The sequence below is a fragment of the Balaenoptera ricei genome, chromosome 17 (genome assembly GCF_028023285.1).
Source record: "Balaenoptera ricei isolate mBalRic1 chromosome 17, mBalRic1.hap2, whole genome shotgun sequence".
NCBI lineage: Eukaryota > Metazoa > Chordata > Mammalia > Artiodactyla > Balaenopteridae > Balaenoptera > Balaenoptera ricei.
The window spans coordinates 23,129,919-23,157,726 of NC_082655.1; the positions used below are offsets into that span (position 1 = coordinate 23,129,919).

General features: G+C 37.7%; 1 protein-coding gene across 4 annotated transcripts in view; it reads left to right on the forward strand.

The window, feature by feature from the left end:
* Positions 1-404: 404 nt before the first annotated feature.
* Positions 405-27,808, forward strand: part of TRPS1 (transcriptional repressor GATA binding 1) — a 251,143-nt gene continuing 223,739 nt past the window's right edge. For 3 of the 4 annotated variants that reach the window (XM_059902014.1, XM_059902017.1, XM_059902018.1), the window contains exon 1: positions 405-547. The gene's annotated coding sequence lies outside the window, so the exon portion shown is untranslated. Of the gene's footprint in view, positions 548-7,510; positions 7,571-27,808 lie in introns of those variants that run through there. The other variant, XM_059902015.1, reaches the window with a different exon arrangement.

The following is a 27,808-nucleotide window of genomic DNA, read 5'->3' on the forward strand; positions in this document are numbered from 1 at the left end:
GCGGCGGCGGCGGCGCGGGGACGCGCGCTGTCTCTTTAAGGGAGCTCGGTCTGGGGTGGCGCTTTCCTCCGCGAAGGCTCCTTTGATATTAATAGTGTTGGTGTCTTGAAACTGACGTAATGCGCGGAGACTGAGGTCCTGACAAGCGATAACATTTCTGATAAAGACCCGATCTCACTGCAATCTTAAGCGTCCTCTTTTTTGGTGCTGCTCCTTTCTCCAGACCCCGCGTCCTCTCGATCGCTCTCTCGCCTTCCTAATTTTTTTTTTTTTTAAACAAAAAACAACACCCCCCCTCCCCTCTCCCACCCGGCACCGGGCACATCCTTGCTCTATTTCCTTTCTCTTTCTCTCGCTCTTTCTCTCTTTTTTTATAAGGGGGGGCAGGGAAGGGAAAGGGGGGGGAGGCAGGAAAGACCTTTTTCTCCCCCCCCCCCCCCAATAATCCAAGATCAACTCTGCAAACAACAGAAGACGGTTCATGGCTCTGGCCGCCGCGCCACCATCTTTCGGGCTGCCGAGGGTGTTCTTGACGATTAATCAACAGGTAAGGAGGGGAGGCCCGGGCGGGCCGCGGGGCCGGGGGCCGCGGGGGGTTCGGGGGGCGCGGGTGCCCCTCTGCCAGGCCCGGGGAGCCGCGACGCGAGTGCTGCGCCCGCTCGTGTGTGCGCAAAATGTGGGCGATCGCAAGCGGGGAGCCCTGGGAATTAAAAGTGACTTTCTTTGAAAAAAAAAAAAAAAAAAAAAAAAAAACGCAGAGGGAGAGTGTGCAGAAAGCCAAGCGCAGGCTTCTCGGGTTTCACATGCATTTTCTTTCTTCCTTTTTTGCGCGTGTGATTTCTTTCTTTCTTCTTTTCTGCTCTCTTTTGCCCCCTTCCTCCCTTCCTTTTGGTGGGTCTAAGGCATCTGAGTCTTAGAAACGAACGACTTCAAACTGCAGTAGCCCTCGGAGTCAGGAGGGTCAAGTTCAGCCGCCGGGGAGGAGGAAAAACAAATCCCCATTTGCCAAAAAAAGAAGTTTCAGTCCGGTGCCCCCTCCCCCTCGCAGCCCCACTCCCCCTCGCTGTCTCTTTCTGGCTGATTTTAATTCTCTCCTACCGGGCGCAGCGGAGGAGCTCGGGGTGGTAGGACCCGAGGGGCCGCCGCCGCCGCCGCCGCCGCCGCCAGTTTTCTGGGGCTCCTGACAAGCGGGGAGCAGACTAGGCACCAGCATGCAGAGTAGTAAGTTGGGCGAACTTGGGAGGGTTGGGAGGGTCTCAGAGAGGGGCCTTCGTGTGGTCCCCAAAGTGGGAAAACAGTACAGGACTGGCGTTGGCTTTGAAGAGTTTGCAAAGCCAGGCTTCAAACTTTTTTCCCTTAAAGGCCCAGCTGGGCTGTAGATGGAGGGTGTCGCATCCCCCGATGCTCCCGCCTCTGCGCGGCCCAGGGCAGCTTGACCGAGGGGTCTGTGCCCTGTCCGTGCCATGTGGCAGGCCTTGCAGCCAGGGCGCTTCCGTAGGGGCTGAGGAAGGGGCCGACTTCCTCTGCGGTGAGGATGGTGCGCCCTGTGTCGCGGGTCAGCGGACACTGGCCGGTGATTAAATGCCTGACAGCGGTGGGACATCCAGGCGGACGGGCGCTTCGCCTTCTGTCTAGTTCCTGTTTGGGTTCTAGAGAAACGCATCTTTGAAAGGCCAAGGCAAACACCGCTGTCCCTTCAAATAACTCCAGGATTATAGGACCCCATGAATAATTTGAGGGTGAGGCGGAGGTGGGAGCCCTTTGAAGTGCAAAGCTGTTTTTGTGGCTGGGAAAGCTTTTTTGTTAGTACCTGTGTGAGATGGTGGTGTTTCCCTTTTTCCCCCAGGGAAGTCAGTAACTGTTTTATGGCCCTAAGACTCTAAAGCAATTTAAGTTAGAGGGCGAGAGGGACTGGTGGGTGTCAGAGGGCATCTTGGACGTCTTACATTTTAGGTCTTGCTTTACTTCCTCATATCTTTTTAGGCCTCAGAATTGATACTATGAAAGTGAGTAAGAGCGATGGATCTTAATGATGAATCAAAATTATGGTAGCGTATTCATCCTTATCCTATTTTGGAAAATCACAGCTAGAGTTTTAAGTGAGGTAAGTGAAGTGAGAAGCTTAGCGGAGAAGTTAAATCCACTTAGGCCGATTCATTGAACTTTCATAGATTCATTGAACTTCTGTAAACGCACCAGGTGAACAGGAAAGGGTCTGAGAGCACAGCAAGTACAAAGGGAAAATGCAGATAGGGCCTGAGACAAAATTACCAAGAAATGCTTACTCTAGGCCTGCTTGTTGGCTTAAAAATTTGATTGTTCCTAGCAAAAATAAAATAGGAAGCTTCCAGCCACCTCTTTCGAGTCCTCCAGCTCTTAAGTTAAAACCTATGGATCTTGCTGGCATCATGTTACTTTTCCTGCTGGTTTTAGGAAAAGTTGATCATTTAGAAAAGTCTGCCAGAGTTAAAAATGCAAGGGGCAGCAAAGGAAAGTCATGCGGGCGGCCAGTTCTTGACGTGGACAAAATGAGAATGAAAGTTTCTGAGCTCAGTGTTGTAAAGTTTCTTACATGCTACTCATTTGCTTAGGCCACTTTCTCGGATGTTCCACCAGTTAATGTATAAAAGCAAACTAGCTCTAAAACGGTGTGGGTTTTTTCTCTTTCCCCAAGTATGCCAGGGTTGTGAATAAATACAGGGTTTGTATGGGAAGATGAATCGTTTCCTGTAAGTTGTGATGCTCACAGGACAGTCTGGAAACGATACCAACATTTTGAGGATTTTTTTTTTTTTTTTTTTTACCTTTAAGTGAAAGTTTATTAATGACGTGCTTAATCTTAACAAGTCAAACATATCGTTCTTAGAGCTTCTCTGTCCTCAGATTTCATAACTTCATTTTTAAGCTATACCCTTGGATGGAAACATCTCTAGATTCAGTTAATATACAGGGCCACCAACGTGCTAAAGTTTGACAATTATTTCTGGATATCAGTAACGTGAAAATAAAACTCCTAAAGGGAAACAGAGTTTTAGTGCCAACATTATGACTTGATTTCTCTAAATGAGAGGCATTCCCAAGCTTCATTAATACTCTGTTGGCAAAGTATTATTTACCATCGGCGAGTTGACGTTTATGGCTTCCTGATATATCTGTTATATGTTAGGATATGTGTGTGTAGAATACTTTTCCACTCATAGTAACAAAGTCGGACCCTCTCCAAATAAATGGTGGAACATAGCAAGTTCCTCACAAAAAAGTTAGTCACTCTTTAATTTTAGACGCTGCAAGGGTCTTTGCTGCTTTTTAGATTTTGTCCTTTGTCTCTTAAAGGTAACATTAAAAGAAGGAGGAAAGTGTCATAGTAGCTGGGAAGTCTGACTTGATTTTAGAGCTCAGCATTTTGAAGAGTAGGATTTTATAGGATTTTATAAACTCTTCTACATACTTGCTTAAAAATTGGTTAGAATCCGTATAAGTGTGCTAGTCATAAGTGACTTACACATGGCCCTACCATATTTTCAGTATTATTTTTACTTTTCTTTTAAGTCACATACCACTCCTGAGTTTCCTCTGATTTCCACAGGGTAGGTCTCGCTAATACACACAAGGAAATCTTCATTCATAAGGAAAACCTTCAAAGCAGGGAAATGAATTCATCTGTGGAAAAGCTGCTTTTTAAGATTCTAGTATTTCAGTGATGTTTCTATTATTATTGTTGTTATTATTTTTGATGTGTGTGTGTGTGTGTGTGTGTGTCTGTGTCTTGTGGGGAGGGAGAGCGAGAGAGAGAGAGCGCGCGCGAGAGAGAGAAGAAATACAGACTACAGTTTGCAATTAATGACCTGCACATTTGTACTAAATACATAGGGTGATAAGTTTTAATAAACTCTTGTCTTACCTTCTTTGTTGAAGTAAATAAACATTACTGAAAGTTTTCAAAGGGCTTGCAGCAAATTGTTTTTGAGCTAGAACTTTATTTTGAATTTGAAATGAGCACAGATATTGATAACAGGCCTTTAAATTTTTTTAATAATACATGTATGTAAAAATTTTTTTCCTTCAATACCCCTTTTGATAGCAAACAATGTAACAACACTATACTATTGTGTGCAAAACAAAACAGACTTTAAGAAAGTTAGGGGCAGGTGTTTATAATGGATTTAAAGGGAAAATTATTATTTTTGTAAAAAGTGATGCACTTAAAATAAAATGACTGGTGCACATTAAAACATATTCTTATTAAGATATTCTGTGGTGTGTAAAATGCAGCCATTCATTCAACAGGCTGACAACTTTCCACTTGGTATTTGCCTTTGCTTAATTTAGTTTCCGCAGGACAGCTAGTGTGGTAGTCTGCCTCTGTTTTTGGCAGGCATAGAAAACTATAAACTCAGACAGTTTTGTCCCAAATACTGCAGCTCACAAGTTACAATCAATTTGATAAAAACAGGCAAGTTTTATGGACTTGCTTTCTGTTGTTCACCCTTGGTCAAGCTTTCAGGTAACAGAGGGTTCTTTCTCTTCCCCTCTTTTGCTGGTTATAAGTACTAATAGCCTTGATAACTAATTCTGAGTCTTGTTTACTCATTTAGCTTCCTTATTTATTGCTGATTGAAATTTGGGGAAATTAATGACAGCATGTCTAGACTTGGTTTTACTTTTACTGTCTATCTATGTGATAACATAGATAGACATATTCTATATTCATCTTTTGATACCACCATACAGAAATAAGTGAATTCTTTGTTACTATTCTAGTTATGATTTATGGAATTGTAGGGTTCCTCTTAGATAAAATATGAAGCAACTCTTACAGCCTTTGTCAAGTAGAAATTTAGTCTGATTCTCTCAGGGCACTTGTAATCATCATGGATAGAGAATACTAACGCACTTTGCAGTTCTTTATGTTGAAAAAAATTGAGAACAGTTTTTTATAATTATCAAAATTATTTACCTCCTAAAAGCTTTAACCAGTAGATTAAAGTAAATATGTTAAAATACCAAGTGGTATTTTATACACTGTTCAGTAGCAAACAGTGTTGCGGAGGGAATAACCACTTTTAAAAATTTATCCTCGGGTGTAAGTGGGTCTTAAGCCGTTTGTTTATTTGTATAGGATATTCTATTAATTATATATGGCCTATCACTCAGTGGTTCTCAGATCCCTGGGAACCAAATTCGTTGGCCTTTGATTTGGTTCTCTGATGGATATAATAACGTAGAACTTGGTTTAGGTTAGAAAGAGCTTTGGGTTTACGGAAACCCCTTTGCTGAATTTGCAGAAGGATCTATGGATGAAAATGATCTAAATTGTTAAGAGTGAGTTAGATGAAGAAGCTGGCTGGTTGCTGCAGCTGTAGTAGCTGTTATGGTAGCAATGTCTACTTTTTGTCGTTAAACTTTTTTTTTCCAAAGAGCACAAATCCAGGCAGCAAACTGAAGATGAAATTATCTATGTACTTCACATTTGAAGCATCAGTGGAAATCATTTTCTGATTCAAAGTTATGATCGAAATACAAATAACATCAAAACACCCCAAAGAAAGACATGAAGGATACGCTTTTTGTTCCTAAGTATGTTTCATTAAAAATAAGAAAGAAAACTTTTAATTTTTAAAATGTTTCTAGCTCTTTAAAAACCTGCAGTAAATACTTTACAAGTGGCTAGACACCTTCCCTGGTGGTTTAGTTTATACAAGCAGGAAACTTTCTCTCTTACTCTTTCTCTCTCTCTTTCTTGTTTTCTTTAAACCAACTGACGTAATGCCAAACTTTGCTTTAAAAGAACAGACAGAAGTAATTGGTAGCTTTTAACTTTTAATAATGTTCTGGATTGGTTTTAGTGGCCAAAATGCCATTTAAAAAAAAAAAAAAAGTTCAAGTAAGAACGGGCTTGTGGCCTGAGGAAGAAAGGCTCTGTTGATGCAGTTATTTTTATTCTGTTTTTCAATCTGTTATTAAAAATCTTTCCTGCTGAGCCCTGCTGGATTTCTCCAATTGCTCTCTGTGATGGCTGGTGCATTTCAGGTTACCGTAACTTAAACAGTTTTTGGGTTTTGGGGAGAGTGGGTATTTGTGTTGCGTTATTTCTTTCTTATTTGGGGGAAAAAAATTTGTTTTTGTTTCATTTGACATGAATTAATTAAGATTATCAATGGCGACAGGTCAATGAATACGTTTATATAAAGAATGCTACACCTGTTAGCAGGAGTCTGAAATGTGGAAGTTTAATTGTGACATTAATCATTTTTATGTGCAGAGGAAGGAAAATAGATGAAACTTTACAAAAATATATTTTTAGATTGAAAGCGTTAATTTTAAGGGTCATTTTGTTTCTATGGGCGGCCCTTTTTGCTCACAAATTCAGATGATAGTTTTTAACCCTATTATCACACAGTGTTTTTAGTTTCCTTTTTTTTTTTTTTTTTTTAATAGTCATTTTCTCTCTTCCTGGTCTTGTATAGGCAAACAGAACTTTCTCCAGTTAAGAGATAACTTGGTGATGTTGGTTGACATCAGGGCAACTTCAGAAGCTGGCAAGTAGGAAAATCTTTTCAGAGGGCAAAAAGATTTGTGCCAGTTTTTCCTTCCTTGGAGAAAGACGTTCCACCCAGAAATGGGGCCCTGTGCCCCATTTGGTGGGCCAGAACTGACTATCGACATTTCTGGTAGGAATTGTTCGGAAGGTTTAAATCTTATGGTTACTTGTCTTGGTTTAAATCTTACAGTTACTTGTCTTGGACTTTGCTTTTAACCCCAAATTTGTTCTGAGGGTTTTTGTTTTTGTTTTGTTTTCCTTTTACACAGAGTGTGTTTTAGAAATAATACATACTGAAAATTAGGTATCATACAGATACCTTAAAACGTCTTTTAAGGCATTAGTAATTATCATGAAAAGCATTCCGTATATTCAGGGAAGTAGAAGAGTTCCCTGCGTGGAAATTTGATGGTTTTGATTTACCTTACGTTTTTCTCATTTTTTCTTGTGAGAACTACAGATTTCAGTTCAAATCAGGCATTTTTTCTCTGCTAACCACTCCTTTACATAAGGATGTGTCAGGAAAAACTGTAGGAACTTAAGCTATAACTTGTTCGCATCAGCATAGAGAGAGTATCTTAGAGTGAGTCTTGATTTATTTTTTACAAAGTTTTCAAACAGGAATTTCAGGTGATGGGTCTCTCCGTCACTACGTTTTTATTGAATGAATATTGGTTTATTACTGCAAAACTGAGGGAACAGTAATAAAGTTTGGTGAGAAGAGAAAAAAAAGGAAGAGAGAGGTGTTCAGAGCTGCAGTCCTTTAATATCAGTAGTTTGTTTACTGTTCAGTGGTGGGGAGGGGTTGGAGAGGCTTTGTGGAAGATGATACCAAAAAAAAAAAAAAAAATCCATCAATTGCGCATAGGATCCCCTCCCCTTAAGGTTTACTTAAACAATATGTTTCGGTTTTGCCTCAAGCCATTCCGCACCACTTCTGCTCCAAGAATCCACCACTATCTTGGTTCCTGAGCAATTAAGGATGACCCTTTCTGTTATATAATGAACTGCAGTATTGTTTGAACAAAGGTAATGTATTTTGATTTGTGTGATATTCTGGTAACTAGCAGTAGGATGTCTGTAGTATGAGAGGAAATCTAGCATTGTGAATGCTTGCAAATGGTTGATGTATCCACGGTATGTTTAAATTACTGCTGATATGTGTGCATGCTATTGAAGGTATGTGTTATGTATGTAGTATTTGTGGATGGACAATACGTAGATACACCTTGATGGTGGAATCCACTTTGCTAAACAATTAACTCTACACTTTAAAACATAAATCTTTTAAGGAGATACATGACCTACTTTATAAAGTCTCGAAGTTTGAAATGAGTTTGGAGTTTAAACATAATGAAGCCATCACGATCATAATACTTATACCTACGCTGAATTTACTAAGAAATTTAAGAAATGACAAAAAAACTGTACATCAGAATGCCACCTTTCAGTGTATCTAAGAAATGCTTCTGCAGATAATTTTTTTAAAATCCCAAATTTCTGTTGAGAGGAGCAGTTAAGTGACGGTGCTGTTTCTGAATATGTCTTTTTAATGGATAGCACTTTATAGTTTACGATTCTGTCATCTTAAAACGTTATGTAGAAATAATAGGGAACATGTAAAGACTTTGTACTATGATCCAATGCGTTTATCCCTAGGGTGATGGATTCTGTGCGTCACCCAAATGTGATGCTATTTGCCAGGCTTGTAATACTGGTTTGAGGGTTGCTGTATGTCCTATTTCATCAAGCAACACAATACAACAACTTTGGTATCTAGGTAATTGACGGTCAAAATACGTTCTGGAAAATGTTCTAAATACTTTTAAGTAAGTCAGAAGTTAACTTATAGATTCAGTTTATTTAGCATGAATAAACAAGTGACTCACTGTCAGCTATTTAAGCCTTCTATTATAGACAGTGTTAGAGGGAAATATACAAGTGTCCATAGTTTATTTTCTGATTCTTTTTTCCTTTATTTAATGGGAGCATGGTTCTCTTTTTTGCATTTATAATTGCTTTATCTGTTAATTATTTGTATCCATGATAGTGAGTAGTATTATAAAGAATAATAAACATATTCATATTACCTAATGTATATGTCCCAAGCTTTAAAAAAGCATTAATATTACATTATTAAATTATTAGAGTAACCAAGAATGAACCCAGTAGAGGATGATAGATATACCACAACTGCTATTTAGACATTAAATGTATTTTAGCTGTAGAAAAAGGAGAGGAAAAAAGATTTTTGCCTCAAAATTTTTTTTCACTTGTAGAATTTGGACAGAATTTATGAAACTTACAAATCAACAAACATTTTTTACTATAACATGTGTTTCTTGGTTAGATTCTACAATATGGCTTTCAGTGAATCCTTGTGAATCAGTATTTCTGTTTCGCCTTATAGAAGCATGTATTATATCTGAGATCAGATACAGCTATAAATAGTGTAAATCTATACGGCAGACGTTAGTTTGTGGAATCTGATTTCTCTATTACATGATACACTTCATGTGTAAAGGGATCAAGCATTACTAATCTATTTTAGCTTTATTGTTTTCTCTGAGCTATGCACAAGTGTAGCATATGAATTAGTGACTTCATATGAACTATGTACATGTACATGCATATGTCTGTATTCTCACTCGTATAGAATGTTTTCGCATTACAGGCACCGAATGGAATTTTAACATAGTACATATTTTTTTTGAAATGACTTTAGTCTTTGTAATATCCATTTTAATTACTTAATGCATCCCAACACCTATCTGAGGGTTAATTTAATTAGAATTTTGGTTCTGAAATGAGAGTGAGAGTGGCAAAACAAATTAAAACTAACTTCTACTTGTGACTTCTTTGTGATGTCAGTATCCACACATCTTTAGCTCTGAAAGATGCAGAAAGAAATACATCAGCCTGTTTTTTCTTTCAATATATATATATATATATATATATATATATATATATATATAAAACTTTTAATCAAGGCCCATGTTATTAAATTTTCTCAATGCATATTAGTCTGATTGTTAAATAATTAATAGTTCTTTACCAGTTATTTATAGATATATCTTTGAGATTGTTTAAAATCATGTATTTTTCTGTATTTGGCTGCTAAATTTTTATGTTAATAAATTGATTAAATTATAAATTGAAAAAACACAAATTATTATGTTTAATACTGTCTTTAACTTATTTTTGGAAGTATTTTTTTTAAAGATTATTGCAAATTTTACTCCTCAGGTTTGCCAACTTAGGTACGTTTTAGAAGCTAACTTTAGGTACAAGTGGACAGTGTAAGCAATAACACATTTAAGTAATGAGTAATATGAAACCTCATTTTTCTGTAATTTACAAGCAGATAGTAAGGAGATGTTTCTCTTTTGTATTTAGAATGAATTTGCATTACATTCATTGGATGCAAGATGTAGTAAATTACTTTAAGAAGCTCGCTGTCATCTAAACCCCAATTACAATAAACTCTTTATTTTACTCTCTGTCCCATCACTGTTTATTCTACTTTTAAATGTCTCGTTCTTAAGACAATTTATGTTGTTGAAAGAGTGTCCTCATTATTTACATTTTACTTTTCCTTTGTACTTTGATAAGCTTTAAATAAGAAAGCTGTCACTCAAGATTTCAGGCCAGTAGTAAAAAATCATAAAGTACACATTTTATGTGTAAATGTTTGTGTATGATCTTGCATGTTCACTTTGTCAAAACATTCCACTCTTTAGCATTCCCCATATTTGTGTACACTCTGTACACACCTGTCTTGTACTTTTTACTCCCAGGATAGTTCAGTAGATCATTGTTAACATTTAATTATGTGTATACATGCTTGTCTCACTCCCTGAATAATTCCATTGGCAATAATAAAAATTAAAAAGTGAGACCAGTGATGATCAGAAATGGAAAATAGGGGGGTAGATATTAGCGTAAGCAGATTTCCCTCCTTTTTGTTTTTCCCATTTTCGGTTCCTATTTAAAAAGATTTATGTATGTATATCTGAGCAGAAGAGGGATTTGGATACTGCACAATCCATTATAACATAAGGAACTGTTGCTGTGTATGGCTTTCCTTATTTATATATTTTTGACATGGAAAACTCTGACCTCTTTGCCTGTGGTACTTGGGAATTTTAGATAAACCCCACTGGGGTCCCACTCATCAGTTCTGGCTTTGCGTGACAAAAAGCATCCTCTAGCTTCTGGTGTGCTACTGTGCTGTTTCCCTTCAGGAGTGGAAGCCCTGTAAGTTAATTTGGCATTTGAAAGCACAACTAGAATTTTTCGTTTTTGAAAATCCTCTGGATGGTTTTCAGAGGAGTAAGCAGAGATCATGGGCAGCGTGATGTTGTTCATCTCAGGATGCTAAAGAAAATTATGCTGAGAGCAAGCATGCTTCCTCTGGATTATTCTGCCATGCTTTATTACCTTTTTTTTTCCTCTTTGGGATCTAATATTTCAGGTTTTGGAGGAGTGAGGCTTTCTCCTTTCAGTGGAAAAATGTGCCAGCTCTAGGATTTTTACTTCCATTTCTTTATAATATTTATATTTTTAGGGAGAGAGGCATGAGAAGAAGAACTTATATACTGTAAAATAATAATTTGATTTTATTGTTTGCTCTTGAGCAGGCCTTTGCCATTCCATTTCTATGAGGAAATGCATCCAATGAAATTAAATAAAGTTGTGGTATAATTTTGCAACAATTCTAAGCACCAACTGTGACATATTTCTGGCAAAAAAATTAAGGCAATTTTAGATACTCAGTGCTTCCACCAAACTCTGTATTCCAAGTTTATAAATATGAATTTGATCGTTTGATCATGGATGATGCTTGAAATGAATGTATCTTGATTCAGGGAAGAGAGTACTTAAATTATGCTCACCATCAATGTGCTTTAGATTTGCAAGAAATAGAATGCCAAGCATCATGCTTTCAGCCCTTTGAGATCTTTAGGAAAGAGTTTTACTTGTTTATGGTAGCTTATATTCAATAACATCAAGCACAGGCTGTTTATCATATTTGTGCCTTGAGCTGTAGTGAAGTTCAGTAAGTGATTGTATTTCCATCAAGGTTTGGGGAGTAATGAACACTTAGTAGCCATCTGCTAAGGATGGTTCTGAGGTTTGGAATTTGTAACTGATTTTTAGGAGCTACGGCGCAAGTATAAAATAGGTGGAAATACTCAGTGATCTCCTTTTATAAAAGTTAGTTCTGTCTTTAATGTCTAGGAAAATATAGCAGTGAATATTTGCTTTTTGTATGTTTTGTCTCCAAGCAGAGGAAACTGACAGTTTTATGTTTTAAGTGCCGAAAGTTGTTCTTGGCTATGCACCCCCTAAGTTAATCACTGAGATGTTAACTTGATTTTCTGTCTTTAAAAAGTTTTCAAATTTTAAAGCACAGTACGCTTCCATTATCTCCAAATTGACATCCTGCGTTCTGGATTGGTTTTTAGAGAAATGTTCTCCAAATTCTCTTGAATTGCTTTAAGTCCATTGATTTTGAAATACTGAGTTTTGCTTTTTTAAGCTTTTCAGAAAGGAGAGGAAATACTTCATCTTTTGAGGCTTTTCTTATTATAGAACCCTTTTTATCTCCCATAAAATGCAAATTAATTTTGCATTCATTTTTTATTCTTGTGTGTGTGTTATCTTTTCAGAAACTCATTTTGAGGCATCAGAAATTGATCAGTGATTTGAGCTTCCCTTTCACACCTTCCTCTGATAAGATATTTTGGTCATTTCTAAGGAGTCACTAAGGATAAATCCTTTCTTATGTCATTTGCACAGTTTTATTTTTACTTCAAATGAGTGGTATTCGAAAAGCATATATTTATTCCTTGAGGTTAATTGCAAAAATTATGAACAGTATAAAATAACATGACATTTAGTTGTTTCTCATTTGCGTCTGAGGCAATTTGTATCTAAAAATTTGATTGAAGGAAAAAGAAAAAATATTTCAACCAGCCTTGAAATCAGTGTCAGATAGTCCTACGGAATTTTCCAAAATTAGTAAGAAAATGTGAAATATTTTCAATGCACAGGGTTAAAATTAAACTGCATATATAGTGGATACTTTAACCTGACATATTTTACTGTAAAACTGTTTTAGTATAAAGAAAAATTCCTCTGGTTTTGCCTGTATTTTATTTTTTTGCAAACTGCTTTGCTTAAAATGATTGGCATCCTTAAATTATAGTTTTGTGTAAAACAAATAAGGCTGCTACTTAAAGAAGCAGCGGCTCTGCACATTCATCTTAAAGACTATTTTGAAATATTTTCATTTGGAACAAGTGCATCAAGCCCTAAAGAAATAGGTACCAAATTGCAAACTAGTATCCCAAACACATCACCCAGCTATTCACTGAAAGTGGGATTGACTCTGAGAAAGCACATTATTTCCATTCGCAGTGTAGTGTTTTTAACAGTATTTTGGTGTCTCCACTGGTAGAAACGTGGACATTTCAACCAACCACCTCCTTGTTTGGTTCCCGTGATGTCAGGTGAACATTTTGCCAGAACTTTTGGTCTGGTGTAATCAAACCGTGTTGTGGAATTAGGCTAATATGATGATTTCAGATCATGTTTAATGTGTTATTTTGAAAAGATACTTTAAAAAAATTCACCTATTTGGAATATAATGGAAGAGCCTGGGCAGTGTTTTTAGATTTGATTCCAAGCCTCTAGCTACAGATCAAGAAGGACAAAATTCCACAGATATTTCTTCTTTTCCTAATGTAGGAGAAAATGGGGCTTATTTGCATAAACACTTCTGTAGAAATAGTTGTTCAACTTTATTTCGACCAAAGATGATTGTATAAAATTGGAGCAAACTTTCTGAGCCCGACAATATTGTGCATTTTAGTTCCTTCGGTAACATGGATAAAACCATGTACAAAAGGAAACTAAGAAAAGAATAAATTTCATCTCCTGTTGGAGGTTAGATGTAGAGTGAACTGCTTAGTCTCTGAGAGAATTTTCCTAGCTCTGTGCCCCATTTCCTTGGCTGGCGGGTACATTTCATCATGTGCATGAGTGTACAATGTTCTGCTTCCCGCATACATGTGCACATGTGGATCTATTCTGAAGAGTCTTTTAACACTTTTTTGTTGAGGAAAAGTAGACCGTGGCCAAGGAAACACTTCTTTCCTCAATGGCTGAACTTTCCTTGGATGGTCCGTTTTGTATCTGCTGCTCAAGTTTAAATTTTGTTTCTTTGTTTTTCTTTAATTCAGGTATTGTTCAGAGTGACCATAGGGTCCTGCTTTATTTTGAGTGATAGAAGCGGCATGACCTCTATCCATTTGAGCAGACTCGTCTTATTTTACAAAGGAGAAAACTGACAATTAACTGAATTTTCCATGATCACACAGCTAGTTAACTAAAGGACTGAACTAGAATTCGTGTTTGATCACCATCCTCATTTATATCTATAACACTAAACAATTTTGACGTTTGTTGAGGAAATCTGCCTGCTATTTGCTATTCACTCATCTTTATTTTTCCTTTTGTGGATGGATGGGAGAATAGAATTAGAATACCATTTAGTATGCATTGGGGAATTGATGATCATATAATAAGTCAGTTGGTATATTCCATATTATTTCTCTATCAATATCTTATGAAGATATGGGAATCAGATATTTAGTCTAGAGGTTACCCTGGAAGGTTAAAACGTTACTGCAGAAAATCTAGGCTTAATGTCTCTTTCACACACCTGAGCAATAGATGCCTCTTTGGGTTCATATATATAAAATCCGGTTGGTCTGAAGAATTGGTTATAAAATGATCATTAATAAGAATTTAACTTTGTATTATTATTCTCCTTTTAACTTAAAATACCTCCAACATTTATCTATTTTGAGACCAGTTTAAAAAAAAGCAATCCATTTGAATTAAGGACTTTTTTTATCTTCCAAGAAACTGAGAAACTGGACTTTTCTTTACTCATAACACCCATAAGCCCCTTGGCAGGTTGAAAACTACAGACAACATCTGTGAGATTAGGCCTGAAATGTGCAATGAGTTATTAAAATGTGGTTGAGAAACCATTTGTGGCATTTTACATAGACTCCTCAGCATTTATAAAAACAAATTAACAAAAGAATAATGAAGGAACCTCATTTATTTTAAATGCTTTTCTTATCCTGTCTTTTGAATGATAAATTTCAACCTACATGTAGTGAAAATGAACTATTTTAAAATATAAATTTAATCTATATTTTTTATCATTTCTTTAACATTCCATTTTTATCTATGACGCCGCTGTACAATATGGATGCAATTAACATTTCTTTATTGGTTGTAGTTAAGCTAATTTTAATCATTTAATCTGTTGCATTGGAAAAACGGGAAAAAAAATCTCTGTCTTTTTAGACATCTGAGGTATTTCATGTAAATCTCTTGTTTCTTTTTAGCTTTCAGTCCTAATAGCTATATTATATAATTTAAAATGTTAATGCAACTCCCCCATCAGTGAAATTCGTGATTTCTACCCCCCCATGCCACCATTTCCATTTCTGTTTTAAAGAATTGTGGCGAATGCCATGCAGAAGGGTATTGGACCCAAGACCTCCCCAAACTCTTTCAAAAGACAGCTTCAGAAGCGGCTTTGGAAAGCAGGAGGAGGTGTGTCCACCGCTGAAATGGGCTGGTTTGGTCCAGGGTCTGTATTTGAACTCGCATGTTCAGTTGCAAGGTGAAGATACCTGTTGGTCTGGCTTTTGTTTGTCTGGGTTTTCCTCTGTTTCTTAGCCAGAGGGCAGACTTTTTTTTTTTTTCCTTTAAATATGGTTGTTTTGTTTCTTCAATGTTTCTTTCAGGTGAAAACCCTTTATAAATGGCTGTGGATAGTTATTCCTGTAAAAGGATATAGTTTGCTTATGGAAGATTATCATATTCAGTTAGTTAGAGAGTAATGGAATGATCTTTAACATTAAAAAGCAGTTCTTCCAAAATGGATTAAGGAACCATTTTGATTATTATGCTGATCATCCTACAGAGCGAAAATCTCTTTCTTGGTGTAGTGAGCATACTATACAGAGCAAGGCTGAAAACTTCCATTATTATTATATAAATATCTAGGATTTTCCCCCTTCTCCTCCTCTGGCTATTATTTCTTTATATAGGTTTTACTTTTTACTTTTTTTTTTTTGCCCCGGCTGTAAATTACAGTTTAACATCCAATGTATACCTAATCGAACCATAGGAAACACTATCAGTGCCTATCTCGCCCTAGTCTGTCTTTTTATTTATTTATTTTATTTATTTATTTTTGGCTGCACTGGGTCTCCGTTGCTGCACACAGGCTTTCTCTAGTTGCAGCGAGTGGGGGCTACTCTTCGTTGTGGTGCACGGGCTTCTCATTGCAGTGGCTTCTCTTGTTGTGGAGCACAGGCTCTAGGCGCATGGGCTTCAGTAGTTGTAGCATGCGGGCTCAGTAGTTGCGGCACACGGGCTCAGTTGTTGTGGCTCGTGGGCCCTAGAGCGCAGGCTCAGTAGTTGTGGCGCACGAGCTTAGTTGCTCCGCGGCATGTGGGATCTTCCCGGACCAGGGCTTCAACCCGTGTCCCCTGCATTGGCAGGTGGATTCTTAACCACTGCACCACCAGGGAAGCTCTCACCCTAGTCTTTCTTAATGATTTTCTTAATGTTATTTTGGAATTTATTTTTCTACTTGATTCTCTCCCTTATATTCCAGCTATCTATTTTTCTCCTTTGACTTTAGGAGATTGGAACTTTATCCTGTATTCTTGGCATTGCAGATCAAAATAAATTTAAAGTGGTTCTTACTCTGAGCTTTGTTTATCAGAAAGTACTTTTTTGTTGGCTTTTAAAACAGATCAAATCCAGATAAGGTTTAAATGAGTTTTTTGTATTTCATTTTTTCTTTCCACTTATTAAGGGATTTGCTTTCCTGATAAATCAGTATACATTTAATTTTATTTTATTCCCCCTGAATCAAAACTATTCTCCCTGAATATATTCACTTACTTTTGGTAAACACCTTCTCAAACAACTTTAAACCATTTTATACTTGTTCTCACAGCACGTATTTGTGAACAAAAACTATCCTGGATATTTTATAGAAGGTAGTTAAATGGCATTTATCTTCTGCTCTTTTGGATTATAATCCAATTGCAGTTCTTGGAATCTAGGAAAAGTTCAGTTGCAATTATATAGCTAATGTATGGTTACTGAAGCTGAGAGATAGGTTATGGTTTAAGCACTGTATTGATTTTAGGTAACAGTCGGCAAATAATGAAGGTAGTTCCCTTGACAGTTTAGAAAAATACAAGGTAAAATGAAACAAAAGGCTACTTTTTATTTATTTCCAGATGGATTCCATCTCCTACTGGGCATGGCACAAAGTCAAAACGCTGCTCTTTGAGGTTTATTAATTAGAATGTTTCTAAGCCAGATATGGAATCCTGTCTCCTTTTTCAGATAAAAGGTAAACCTACTCATATATAAAAATAATTTTAGAGGGGGAAAATATTGAAAGCCTGAATCTGGGGCTCTTTTCATGTACATCTCCCTGACTCCTCCATCTGTGGACACTGCTATATTGAGGACACCAGTGGCCTCATGGCAGCCGAGCCCAATGGTCTTTCCATCCGACTGCACCTCTTAAATGAATTGGATGCTGCCAGCCACTCTCATGAGTATCTCTCTTGGCTTGGCTTCCGGGGCACTGCATCCCTGCCACACTCGTTCTAGTCTGTGCTTGACTTTCCTCTTAATCTCTGCAATTTTCCTTGAGGATTATATGCTTTCACCTTTTGATCTGAATGAAATCATTCCAGTGTTTTATCTCTAGACCCAAGTTGACTCTGAGTTCGGGTTTATCACCTGTTTGTCATCATTAGCTTGGCATGCGGGACCCTAAACTCTGCTCCCAGTTTATCAGTTCCATCTTTACAATACCATGTGTTCTATCCTTAAAGTAGTATTGAGTTCCAGAACATGGCCAAGCCTACCTTCCTTCATGTTCTCCCCTCTCTGAAATGCCTTTCTTTCAACCAGGCTTAACTATAGGAATTCTACCTATTCCTCAGATGTTGACTTTTGTATTTCTTCTTTCTGAAGCCTTTCCATTTCCACTCATTTAGATTTAAACATCCTTGCCCTATGCTTTCACTTATTTATGGCTTTAGTATAGCCCATACCAGAATCCACTTGGCATTGCAAGTGTGAGGAGAGTAAAAGCATACCCAATTTCTGTTCTTTTTACAATGCCTTGGATACAGTGGGTTCTCAAACATGTTGTATTACATTGGCACTTAGGAGAAGTACACTTTGGCCAGAAGAGCATAAGACTTTTAGGGGTTGAGAAAATTGTGAAATTGGATTGTCAGGTTTCAGAGAGGAAAAGGATTATCTGATGTTGCATAATTGATAGACATTTTTTGAAGTCTGCCCTAATGTATTATTCCTAAAGTGTCATACTGCTGGTTACAACTTATGTTGTATTTTGCACTGTGGTTTCAAATTCTGTCTTTTACTGATTAATGTCCTTGAACCAAGTGTGACGGGGTCAGTGAAACCGAGGCAAAGGGAGACCCAAATACATTGGCGAACCTTAAAAAAATGAAAACCCACACCACGTTGTTGCGCTTTATTGATATTGCAGTTGAGGTACCACAAAGTAATCAAAGATGCAAATTGATAAATGTTGTGCTCTTAAAATATGAGGGATAACAGTGTTAGCCTCTAAGGCCATGAGTGGGGAAGGTATAGTTTTAACTTCCATGTGTTGAATATTTGTCAGCCAGATGTTGTGTTCTGATATTTGTGGCTTATGTATTGGCTTCATGGTGAAAGTTACCTGTAAGTGGTTGATACTTGGATGCTAAGTGGGCGAGGATGATTTAGACCTTCAGAAGGAGATATCCTAACGAGGATATTGATGAGTAGGGTTTGTCAGGAGCTGAGAAGAACCATAAGTAATGCTGCTTTGGGAAGTTCAGGTTTATGGCAGTGAGAGGATATTGAACCCCTCTTTGCTCTTTTTAATATCCATGTCTCCTTGAGAGATGACCAGTAAAGTGATAACTAAATAATAGCTGCTGAGACATTTCTCATGTTGAAAGAAGAGTGTCTGAGACTTCTTTGAATACTTGATTTTTACTAATCACTTTAATTTCATCTTAAAAGCCAAGGAACAATTTTTGAAGCTTTTTTTTTTTTTTTATAAGACCATACCCTTAGCCTTCTTCTCTCTGTAGTTTTTTCTTTTTTAAACTAAAAAACTTTCTTTTATCTGAGAATTGGGAAGTCCCTTTGATTTCATGTGTGAATCTGTTAAGCACTTAAATATTCTTTTAAACAGCTTTGGGAAAGTATTAAGACTTGCTATTATTGTGTATTCCCAAATCTGTATGGACCTGGAGCCATGAAGGCGAAATCAAGGAGAGGATCTATTTGATGAATTTCTTTACTTCTAGGACAGCTCATTACTTGTAGGCCTGGTATTTGTCTATTTCTTCCTTAATAACAAAACATTCCAAAGCTTCCTAGAAACCGTAGCTAATTGCATCTTTCAAACATAGTTTTCTGATGTCACCTTGTGTCTATCAGCAACTTTAAAAATCTTTTGAAGGAGATAGTTAAAGAGTTTTAAAAGTAATATCTGTCTGAGATTTACAAACTATTTAAGTGACAGGAGAAAGCGTTTCCTCGAAGAGTACATTCTAGTTAATGAGTAGGGGCTTTTAAATCTTCTGTACTTTTCCACAACTGAAGGGGTGCATACTTTTGGTTGAAAGTGAGTAGGCGAAATTTAGTCCTGCTGTTCTGGTAGTCTTGGTGGTTTAGAAATCTCTTTATTGCAGTTTTATAATCCCTGACATGACTGTCCAGCTCTCGTGTCTGCTAAATACAGAAATAGAGGAAGGAAATGTATGTTTTGGCTCCATTCAAATGGAGCTTATCAGACTGTATGTAGGAGGAGTGGACTTTGTTGAAGATGCCTCTGTTTGCCAGCTGGATAGCATGTGCGCTGGGCGAGTTTCCTGTCTGCTAAAGCTGTGTGCTGCCCTTTAATGATGGGCAGGAGCACATTATTAAATGGGTCGTGGTGTTTTCACTTGTGAAAATCAGGGTGCAGAGGGCATGCAAACTTTGCCCAGAGGCTGGCCACAGTTTGCATAGAAACGAGTGACTCGAAGCAACAACTGATTTGGTGGGTGCGTGGCGAGCACTGATCACTAAAAAAGAAATGAGGGCCACCACCGGCCACAGGTGAGCTAGCTTTTGCAGGGGAAAGGCTGCATCCCAAGAGGTTAGTTTTCCATTAGGGGCCACCTGCAAATGATGATAATGGTTCACAGTTGTCGAGCACTGCTTGAGTGGCTTGTCTCCACTTGAGACAGGAACTGCTGTCATCCCCATTTCTCAGGGAAGTTTAATCAACTGCTTAGGCTACAACAGGGTGCAGTCACAGCATTAGGACTTGAACCCAGGCAGTCTGGCTGGAGCACTCAGGCTCGGTCAGTTCTGCTTTATTTCTCATCTGCGGTGAGCACGGACTTGCGATGCTGTATGTTCCGGGGATTTCAAACACTAGGTGACTGTCATATCAGCAGTGTTCCATTCGGCTTTCTACTTAAGCCCTCATCTACCTTTGTTTATTGTCTGAGAGATAAAACCATCGCCTTTATATATAAGACATTTTAAGTCTGGTTTGCGTCATAATTCATGTTCAACTTGCATTCTTTCTATAGCGATAGCTGTAATCTCCCGTTAAAAAATCTATATTAGTCTAAGTGACTGCCTCTTCTTGGCTCCATTACAGCAAAAAGGCTGTGATCAGCAAACTCTCGTAGGGGGAAGTTGTTGATTGACGTGGGGCTGTGGTGCTGTCCTGGAAATCCTCTGGGCTTTGTGTTTCTTAAATTATTTGCACTCCTGGGTAACTGCCCCTGCACCAGATGGGGTCTTGACAGCGTGGCTTTCTGGCTTGGCTTCTGTTTGTTACAAACACATAAAAAGCAAAGGTTGGATTGGGTGAGACATACAAATAAACAAGCAAAACCTTTCGTCATCTAAATATCAGCCGATTTGTCTCTGTTGGATTAATAAAAAAGTAATTTATATTTTATGAATGAGCTTTAAAGCCCCAGTGTGTTTTAGTGGTTAGTACTGCCCCAGAATGAAAAGCCAAGAGTAAAATTGCCTTCTTATTTTGAGGGAGAACTAAAAAATCAGAACCGCAGATCAGTAACAAGAATAGGATTCCATTTTCTTGCAAGGGCTTCTCAAGAAGCTCGAGTCAGAGTGAATTGCTGGTGTCTGGGAAGGAGGCTGCTTGCTGTCAAGGGCCCTGCCTTTGAAGCTGCAGCGACCGACCCGAGCTTTGGGTGTGTCGGTGGCGCTCGCTGTCCCCTGCGCCCCGGGGCCGCTGCAGCCACGCGTGCTCCCCACCGGGCTGTGGGCGTGTTGTCGCAGGAAGTCCTACGGAAGCAGCCGCGCTCGCCGTCCGGCTTCCTCGCCCGCTTCCCGGTGCGCGGAGCTCCCCGCCGCGCCGCCTCCCCATCGCCCTCCCTGCGCCCTGGCTGCACGGGGACCCGCGTCCTACCCGCCCGCCGCCCGCCCGGCCTTCCTCGCGTTCCTCCTCGTGCATCTCCCGTCGCCTTGCCCTTCTCCGCACTTCCCAACTTGGTTCCCTCTCTCCACGAACTCTTTCTCCTATCTTGGTTTCTCCTTTGCATCCTCTTCTTCTGCTGCCCCTGTTGGATGTGACGCTCACATTTCACTTGCTTCTGCCTGCCGATCCCCAGATGGGTTTTTCAAACCCTCACTCCGCTTTAGATCTTCTGATTCACCTGTGATCAGTGTACCTTTGCAATTGACATGGAGAGACAGTGGCCAGTGGAGATAACTGAAGTTCTTGTTTTTCATGAATTGAAAAAAAAAAAGAAAACTATTATGAGCCTTTCAATCAGTTACATACTTTCTCATACAGAGTTTTCAAGGAGCTGCTTAAACCTCTGTTGCTGATATTTTGAAGTATGTGTATTTACACAGACCTTCTCGAGTAGATGGAGGGATTGGATCTCCTGCATTCTCAGTCAGAAAGCTATGAATAAAATGAACACAAGAAAGTCATATGCACCAAGTCACAATTCAGGTTATAATTTAGTAGTCTTCATAAGCACATGAAGCCTTTTTGGAGTGCCAGAGGCTTCTGTTTTATTTTTGGTGTTCTGGGAATTGAGGCCTTTATATTTTTCTTGAATTACAAATTTGGAGACAGTTGCTCTACATGGATCCCTATCAAGTTTAATCCCTCTCTACATTATCAAGTTTATTTTTAAATTAATTCTTTTTAGAGCCATGCTTTTTATATCCTTTCTGTTTCCTTTTCTGGAAGCCCCTATTATTATGGCCATATCATGAAACATCAGTACTTTTAGTAAACTTGCTCTTAAATTCCCTACTGCAAGAGATATTTAATAAGTATTGAACTTTATTGAGTCATATAATTTATATCCATTTGCTTCATTTTTGCCTTGATGGTTCCAGTATGCCTGACATGAAGAAAATAGTTGATATATAGCTGGATCTGAGGGGTCCATTTTAACTTGTAGATGATAGGATTTCTATATTGATGCCTTGGTTAATTTTAAAATTAAGAAAAAAAAAAAGGAAACTTAGATCCTCCTTTTTAACTTGTAACAAATTAACTTCTAGTATTGAGTTCCATAGGGAGAGTATGTAAGTTGATATCATAAATTGATTTCATAAGACAGTATGGAACTCGAGATGTTTGAAAAAAAGTTGACCCTTAAATATGTGAAGTGATTTAATACAACACATCTTTTAAAAGTAATACATTGCAAAGAAAATGATAATCTTATGATAAAAATGTCAACACATAACTAAACCCAATTATTAGTAGGCACTGTTCTGTCCTCAAAATTCTTAACTGAATAATAACTCTATGAAAACAAAGTACTGAAGTCACAGCGCCAGGAGCACTGGTTCTCATATACAAATAATAAAGACTGAGCCTACCATACATTTTTCTTATTGTTGGAACCACTATTCCTGGAGTTTAAGAGGTATTTATTACTTCAGCGGTCATAAACATGCATCACAGTATGTTTTAACCTTTTTGGTTTTGGTGATTTTTTTGTTTTGTCTTTTTCTATTATCTGAGGACTTTGTCCTCTTTCCAAGCTTATTTGTTCACCAGCTATGTAGAAAATAAAATAAAGACGTTTCAGCCATCTCAGTGCCTCCAGGGCCATCTGATTGTCTGGAATAGGTTTATGTCCAGCTGTGTTCGGAAGATCCATAGGTGGTAGCTGTGTTTTCTTATCTGTGGAGTGGCTTTGTTGGAATAAAATCAGAATTAAAGTCTCTAACATCTCTAGTTTACAGCCTCCCCATCTATAGGCTGTGAGTCATATTACTTGGGCTCAGGTTGTGCTGAGAGGGGAAGAGTCAATTTAAATAATACATGTAGAATGGTTTCGGTGAATGCCAAAGGGCTGTGTGAATATTTATTATTATAATAATAATTATAATCATTGTTCTGTTTCTAATCTTTATAATTTTCATATATCATCAACTATGTGAGTACTCATTAGACTGTTCAAAAATGGTATTTCTAAGGCCTTATTTTAACTTTTAACTTAAAGAATTATAATTAGGATAGATACAGAGCGGAATTCTAGCTGTCAGGTATTATTGGGAAGTGTGGCATCAATTTATTCCAAAAGACTAGCTGGCATTGTTCCCTTGGAAAAATATATGCCTTAATTCATCAGTTCTTCTGTTTGGATTTCTGTTGTATAAACTTTGGTGTTTGAGGCCACTCTGAATTGTAAAAGTTCTTGAAAGAAATGTTTTGGGTTATTTTTTCACATTGTCCATCTGTGCCTCATTCTTTGGGTCATTAATGACTTATGCCATCATTTTTATTTTAAATTGCATTTGTGCTGATACTTAAGTTTCATATATGACTTTTTTTAATACATGACTTTTTTTTTTTAACATCTTTACTGGAGTATAATTGCTTTACAATGGTGTGTTAGTTTCTGCTTTATAACAAAGTGAATCAGCTATACGTATACATATGTTCCCATGTCTCTTCCCTCTTGCGTCTCCCTCCCACCCTCCCTATCCCACCCCTCTAGGTGGTCACAGAGCACCGAGCTGATCTCCCTGTGCTATGCAGCTGCTTCCCACTAGCTATCTATTTTACATTTGGTAGTGTATATATGTCCATGCCACTCTCTCACTTCGTCCCAGCTTACCCTTCCCCCTCCCCATGTCCTCAGGTCCATTCTATACATCTGCGTCTTTATTCCTGTCCTGCCCCTAGGTTCTTCAGAAACATTTTTTTTTTTTTTTTAGATTCCATATATATGTGTTAGCATACGGTATTTGTTTTTCTCTTTCTGATTTACTTCACTCTGTATGACAGACTCTAGGTCCATCCACCTCACTACAAATAACTCAATTTCATTTCTTTTTATGGCTGAGTAATATTCCATTGTATATATACAGTGCCACATCTTCTTTATCCATTCATCTGTTGATGGACACTTAGGTTGCCTCCATGTCCTGGTTATTGTAAACAGAGCTGCAGTGAACATTGTGGTACATGACTCTTTTTGAATTATGGTTTTCTCAGGGTATATGCCCAGTAGTGGGATTGCTGGGTCATATGGTAATTCTATTTTTAGTTTTTAAGGAACCTCCATACTGTTCTCCATAGTGTATCAATTTACATTCCCACCAACAGTGCAAGAGGGTTCCCTTTTCTCCACACCCTCTCCAGCATTTATTGTTTGTAGATTTTTTGATGATGGCCATTCTGACTGGTGTCAGGTGATACCTCATTGTAGTTTTGATTTGCATTTCTCTAATGATTAGTGATGTTGAGCATCCTTTCATGTGTTAATACATGACTTTTTGAAAGCCAGAGATTTTGTCTCATACCTTACTTTTCGTATCAATTTTATGACATTTCTTCCTCTTCTCCAAAGTGAGTCTTACAGAATTCCCCTTCAGAATTAATCACTGTCTTATTTGTAAGTAGGTTGTGGTAACTTGTTCAGAATGCATCAGACCCTTTCCTGAGGAGTAGTTTCTCACAGATAATATTTTGTGATTCTCCCTGGACATTTCAGAATTTATCATTTTTTTCCCATATATGGGATATGTGCTACATGATCATATACACTTTGTGAATAAAAATGATTTTTTACTACTGAGGTCGCCCAGTTTTTCCGCAGGAGAATAATAAATAGTTACATGATTTCATAGCCACTGTAGGTTGTATTCCATGGTACAGTGATTCTGAGGCATCATTTGCAACCAAATGTCCTAAGTTTTCAAGCTAAGTGTGTGTGTGTGTGTGTGTGTGTGTGTGTGTTCTCTTTTTTTTTTTTCCAAGAAGTAAGCATGCTTTTAACATCAGCGGTAAAGATATTTATTTACAAAATATGTCTATCAAAAATAACAAAATGATTAAAATTAATAGAGGTTTTTTTATTAAGGTTAGAAGCCCAAAGCAGTTTCTTAACAGTGACACATAAGATGCCACTTATATTTTCTAGGGGAAATTACAATGAACCATTAGAATTGTTTTTTATTTGATAGAAAAGAGATCCCTACTAAGAGCACTAATCCTAAATTTTTGTTGGCAAGTGCTGCTGTCAAATTATATTTGGAATAAAAAATTCATAAGTTCTGACTAGGGGCTTGTATTGATGAGGTGACTTGAATTTCTCTTTTTGCTATGCAAATTTTCAAATAATGGAGGAAGTTTTAGAAATCATTCAAGAATTTCCCAAATGGGACTGTCAGAGGGTCTGAATGATACTGAGTCTCTGCAAACTTCTTTGTCATTTTGACACAGTTCCCTATTTATTTTGTGTTCTGCGCTACATGACTCAGTAGGTTCGTATCTATATTTGTGTTTGTATTTTATATTGTATTTTGATTATTATGCACATATATAGTGTTTGTTAATAAGTATGTGTCTATTTAAAAATACTCATATTCCTTAGGCTTTGGAAATTAAGGAAACTGAAAATGGGACTTTTTCCTCTCCACGTCAGTTTTTTTCCTATACAGATCTTCAGTAACTGGAAGCCATTCTATATTCTGGTAATCTGATAACCCATTTTGAAATGCATTTGTTGAGCTCATCGTAATTCCATGTGATTCTAATGAAAGGCATGTGAAGGTAAAGATTGAAAGAATGAACCATAGTTGGTCCCTGTAGAGACCCTGCTGCTGCTTTTGGGCCATCTTTAACCTGGCACCCACTTGTGTTTTTACTAAAACGGAGTTTTCTAAAATTTAAATGATGTCACATTTGAAAGCGATGCCAAGCAACAGTGTGGCAGTTTCTAAATTTTGTGAAGCTAAAATCCCTGGTTACAAGAAAGCATACATGTCACAGATGAGTAGTTAGTAATGACTTCAGTTTAACAGGAAAAGAGCAATTCCCATATGCTGATTCTAGTCTCAAACAAAGAATGTTATAGAAAGATTGCACAGTATTTAACAAGCTGTGAGTTAATGTGACAGTGTCAGTGGATCTAGTTCCAGAAGGAGAATCACTTTACCATATTTCTTCAAAAATATTTAAGTTCTACAGCAAACTTGCTGCAAATGAATCCAGACTGTTCCCCACTGCACCCCATCCCCCAGTTTAGGCAGTAATGCTGAGTTTAGTTAAGCAGATTGCTCAGGACTGCCTTATCCTAAGTACCTGGATACCTAACTCTCATTGTCAGACTCTGAACCTCAGAGGCTTGCCTCCCATGTAAGGGAGACTGGGTATAGATGAGAGAGTTACCCCTTGAACCTTAAGTATCCAAGACTTGGTTTTCAGTACATCAGTTTATCTCTTCCTGAGAGCTACACCCCATTTGGAAATAGACTGTATCCCTCCACATTGATGGACACCTTAGAAGTCAGGACAGTGAAGTAAAGTTGTATTGCTTTCAACCCTTTGGAACACGTACTGCGGACAGTCTTTGATTTGACTTGTTATCAACAGTTCATTTCCAAGGCCTTTCCCAGAGACTTGGTCTCTCTTGTATTTTCATATTGGCACTATGATTTCTGTAGAGCTATGAGCTCTAACAAATGGGTGGGTTTAATTTTGAATTGTAGGCTTGACTGTGTCCCTTTAGAGCTTAGAACTCACTCATTATTTTGCTGTTGCAAAGATTCTTAAAGGCAGGGATAGAGAGGAGCTGGGGAATGGGGGAGAGGGTCTTATTTCCGTCAGTGATTTAGAAAAAAGTGCATATTTTCTGTCAAGGAAAAAGATAACCTTTTTCAAAATCAGAGAACATTGTTTTATCATCTCAGTAATGAAACTGTTTCTCTTTTTCCAATTAACATACATCATTGGATATTAGGAGAGGGAGGTACGTAAAATTAACAATCTATCATGAAGAATTTTTACAAAATGCCTTTTATAAAGGATGTTTTTTCTTTGAAAGCAATTATAAACTTGATAATTAAATGAGATGCAAATATGATTATATTTAAATAATATTTTCCAATCTTCTTATTGCATAAGACATTCCCTGGTAATAGACTGTGTAATTAAGGCGTTCTGATTCTATAAATATACATTCTGCTACTACTGGGTATTAACTGCTTTAAGAAGTTAAGGGCTTCTAATTTGTTAAACGAGACAATGCTTACACTGATTACCTCATGAAGTGACATAGGCGACAGACATTCTGCTGCCACTCTTTGATTTAGCCTGTACTTCTAGTACACAAACTGTTTAAGAGAGATGCTGACTTAAAGCAAAAAATTCAGTGACTTTTGAAAAAAGTGAAAACGAGAAATATAGTCAAATTTATTTTTTTTTCTTTTTCTACCCCAAAATGTTTGGTTGACTGCTTTTTAAAAAATCGTATAATGACTGTGAATTTACCTGTTCAAGAAGTACATCTTGCCTCCCAATAGATACTGGCATCTTGATGTCAGTTTTCATTCAGAGTATGTATAGTGTGCTTGCCCTGTGTGCTGTCTACGCTAGGAGCCTGGAGTCTAGCAGGGAAGAGTAGAATGCAGGCCAAAAGTTATACCACATTGCCTTTTACAGTCTCTTGTCTTACGCATTTAATTTGTATCCGCTTCTCTTTTCATTTCCTTTAAAAAATAACTTTGTAGAATAGACACGTGACACATATTTTACAGGAATAAAGACAATACAGGTAAACTCGAAGAGGATAAAACCTGGCTAGAACCACTCCTGATTGTGGT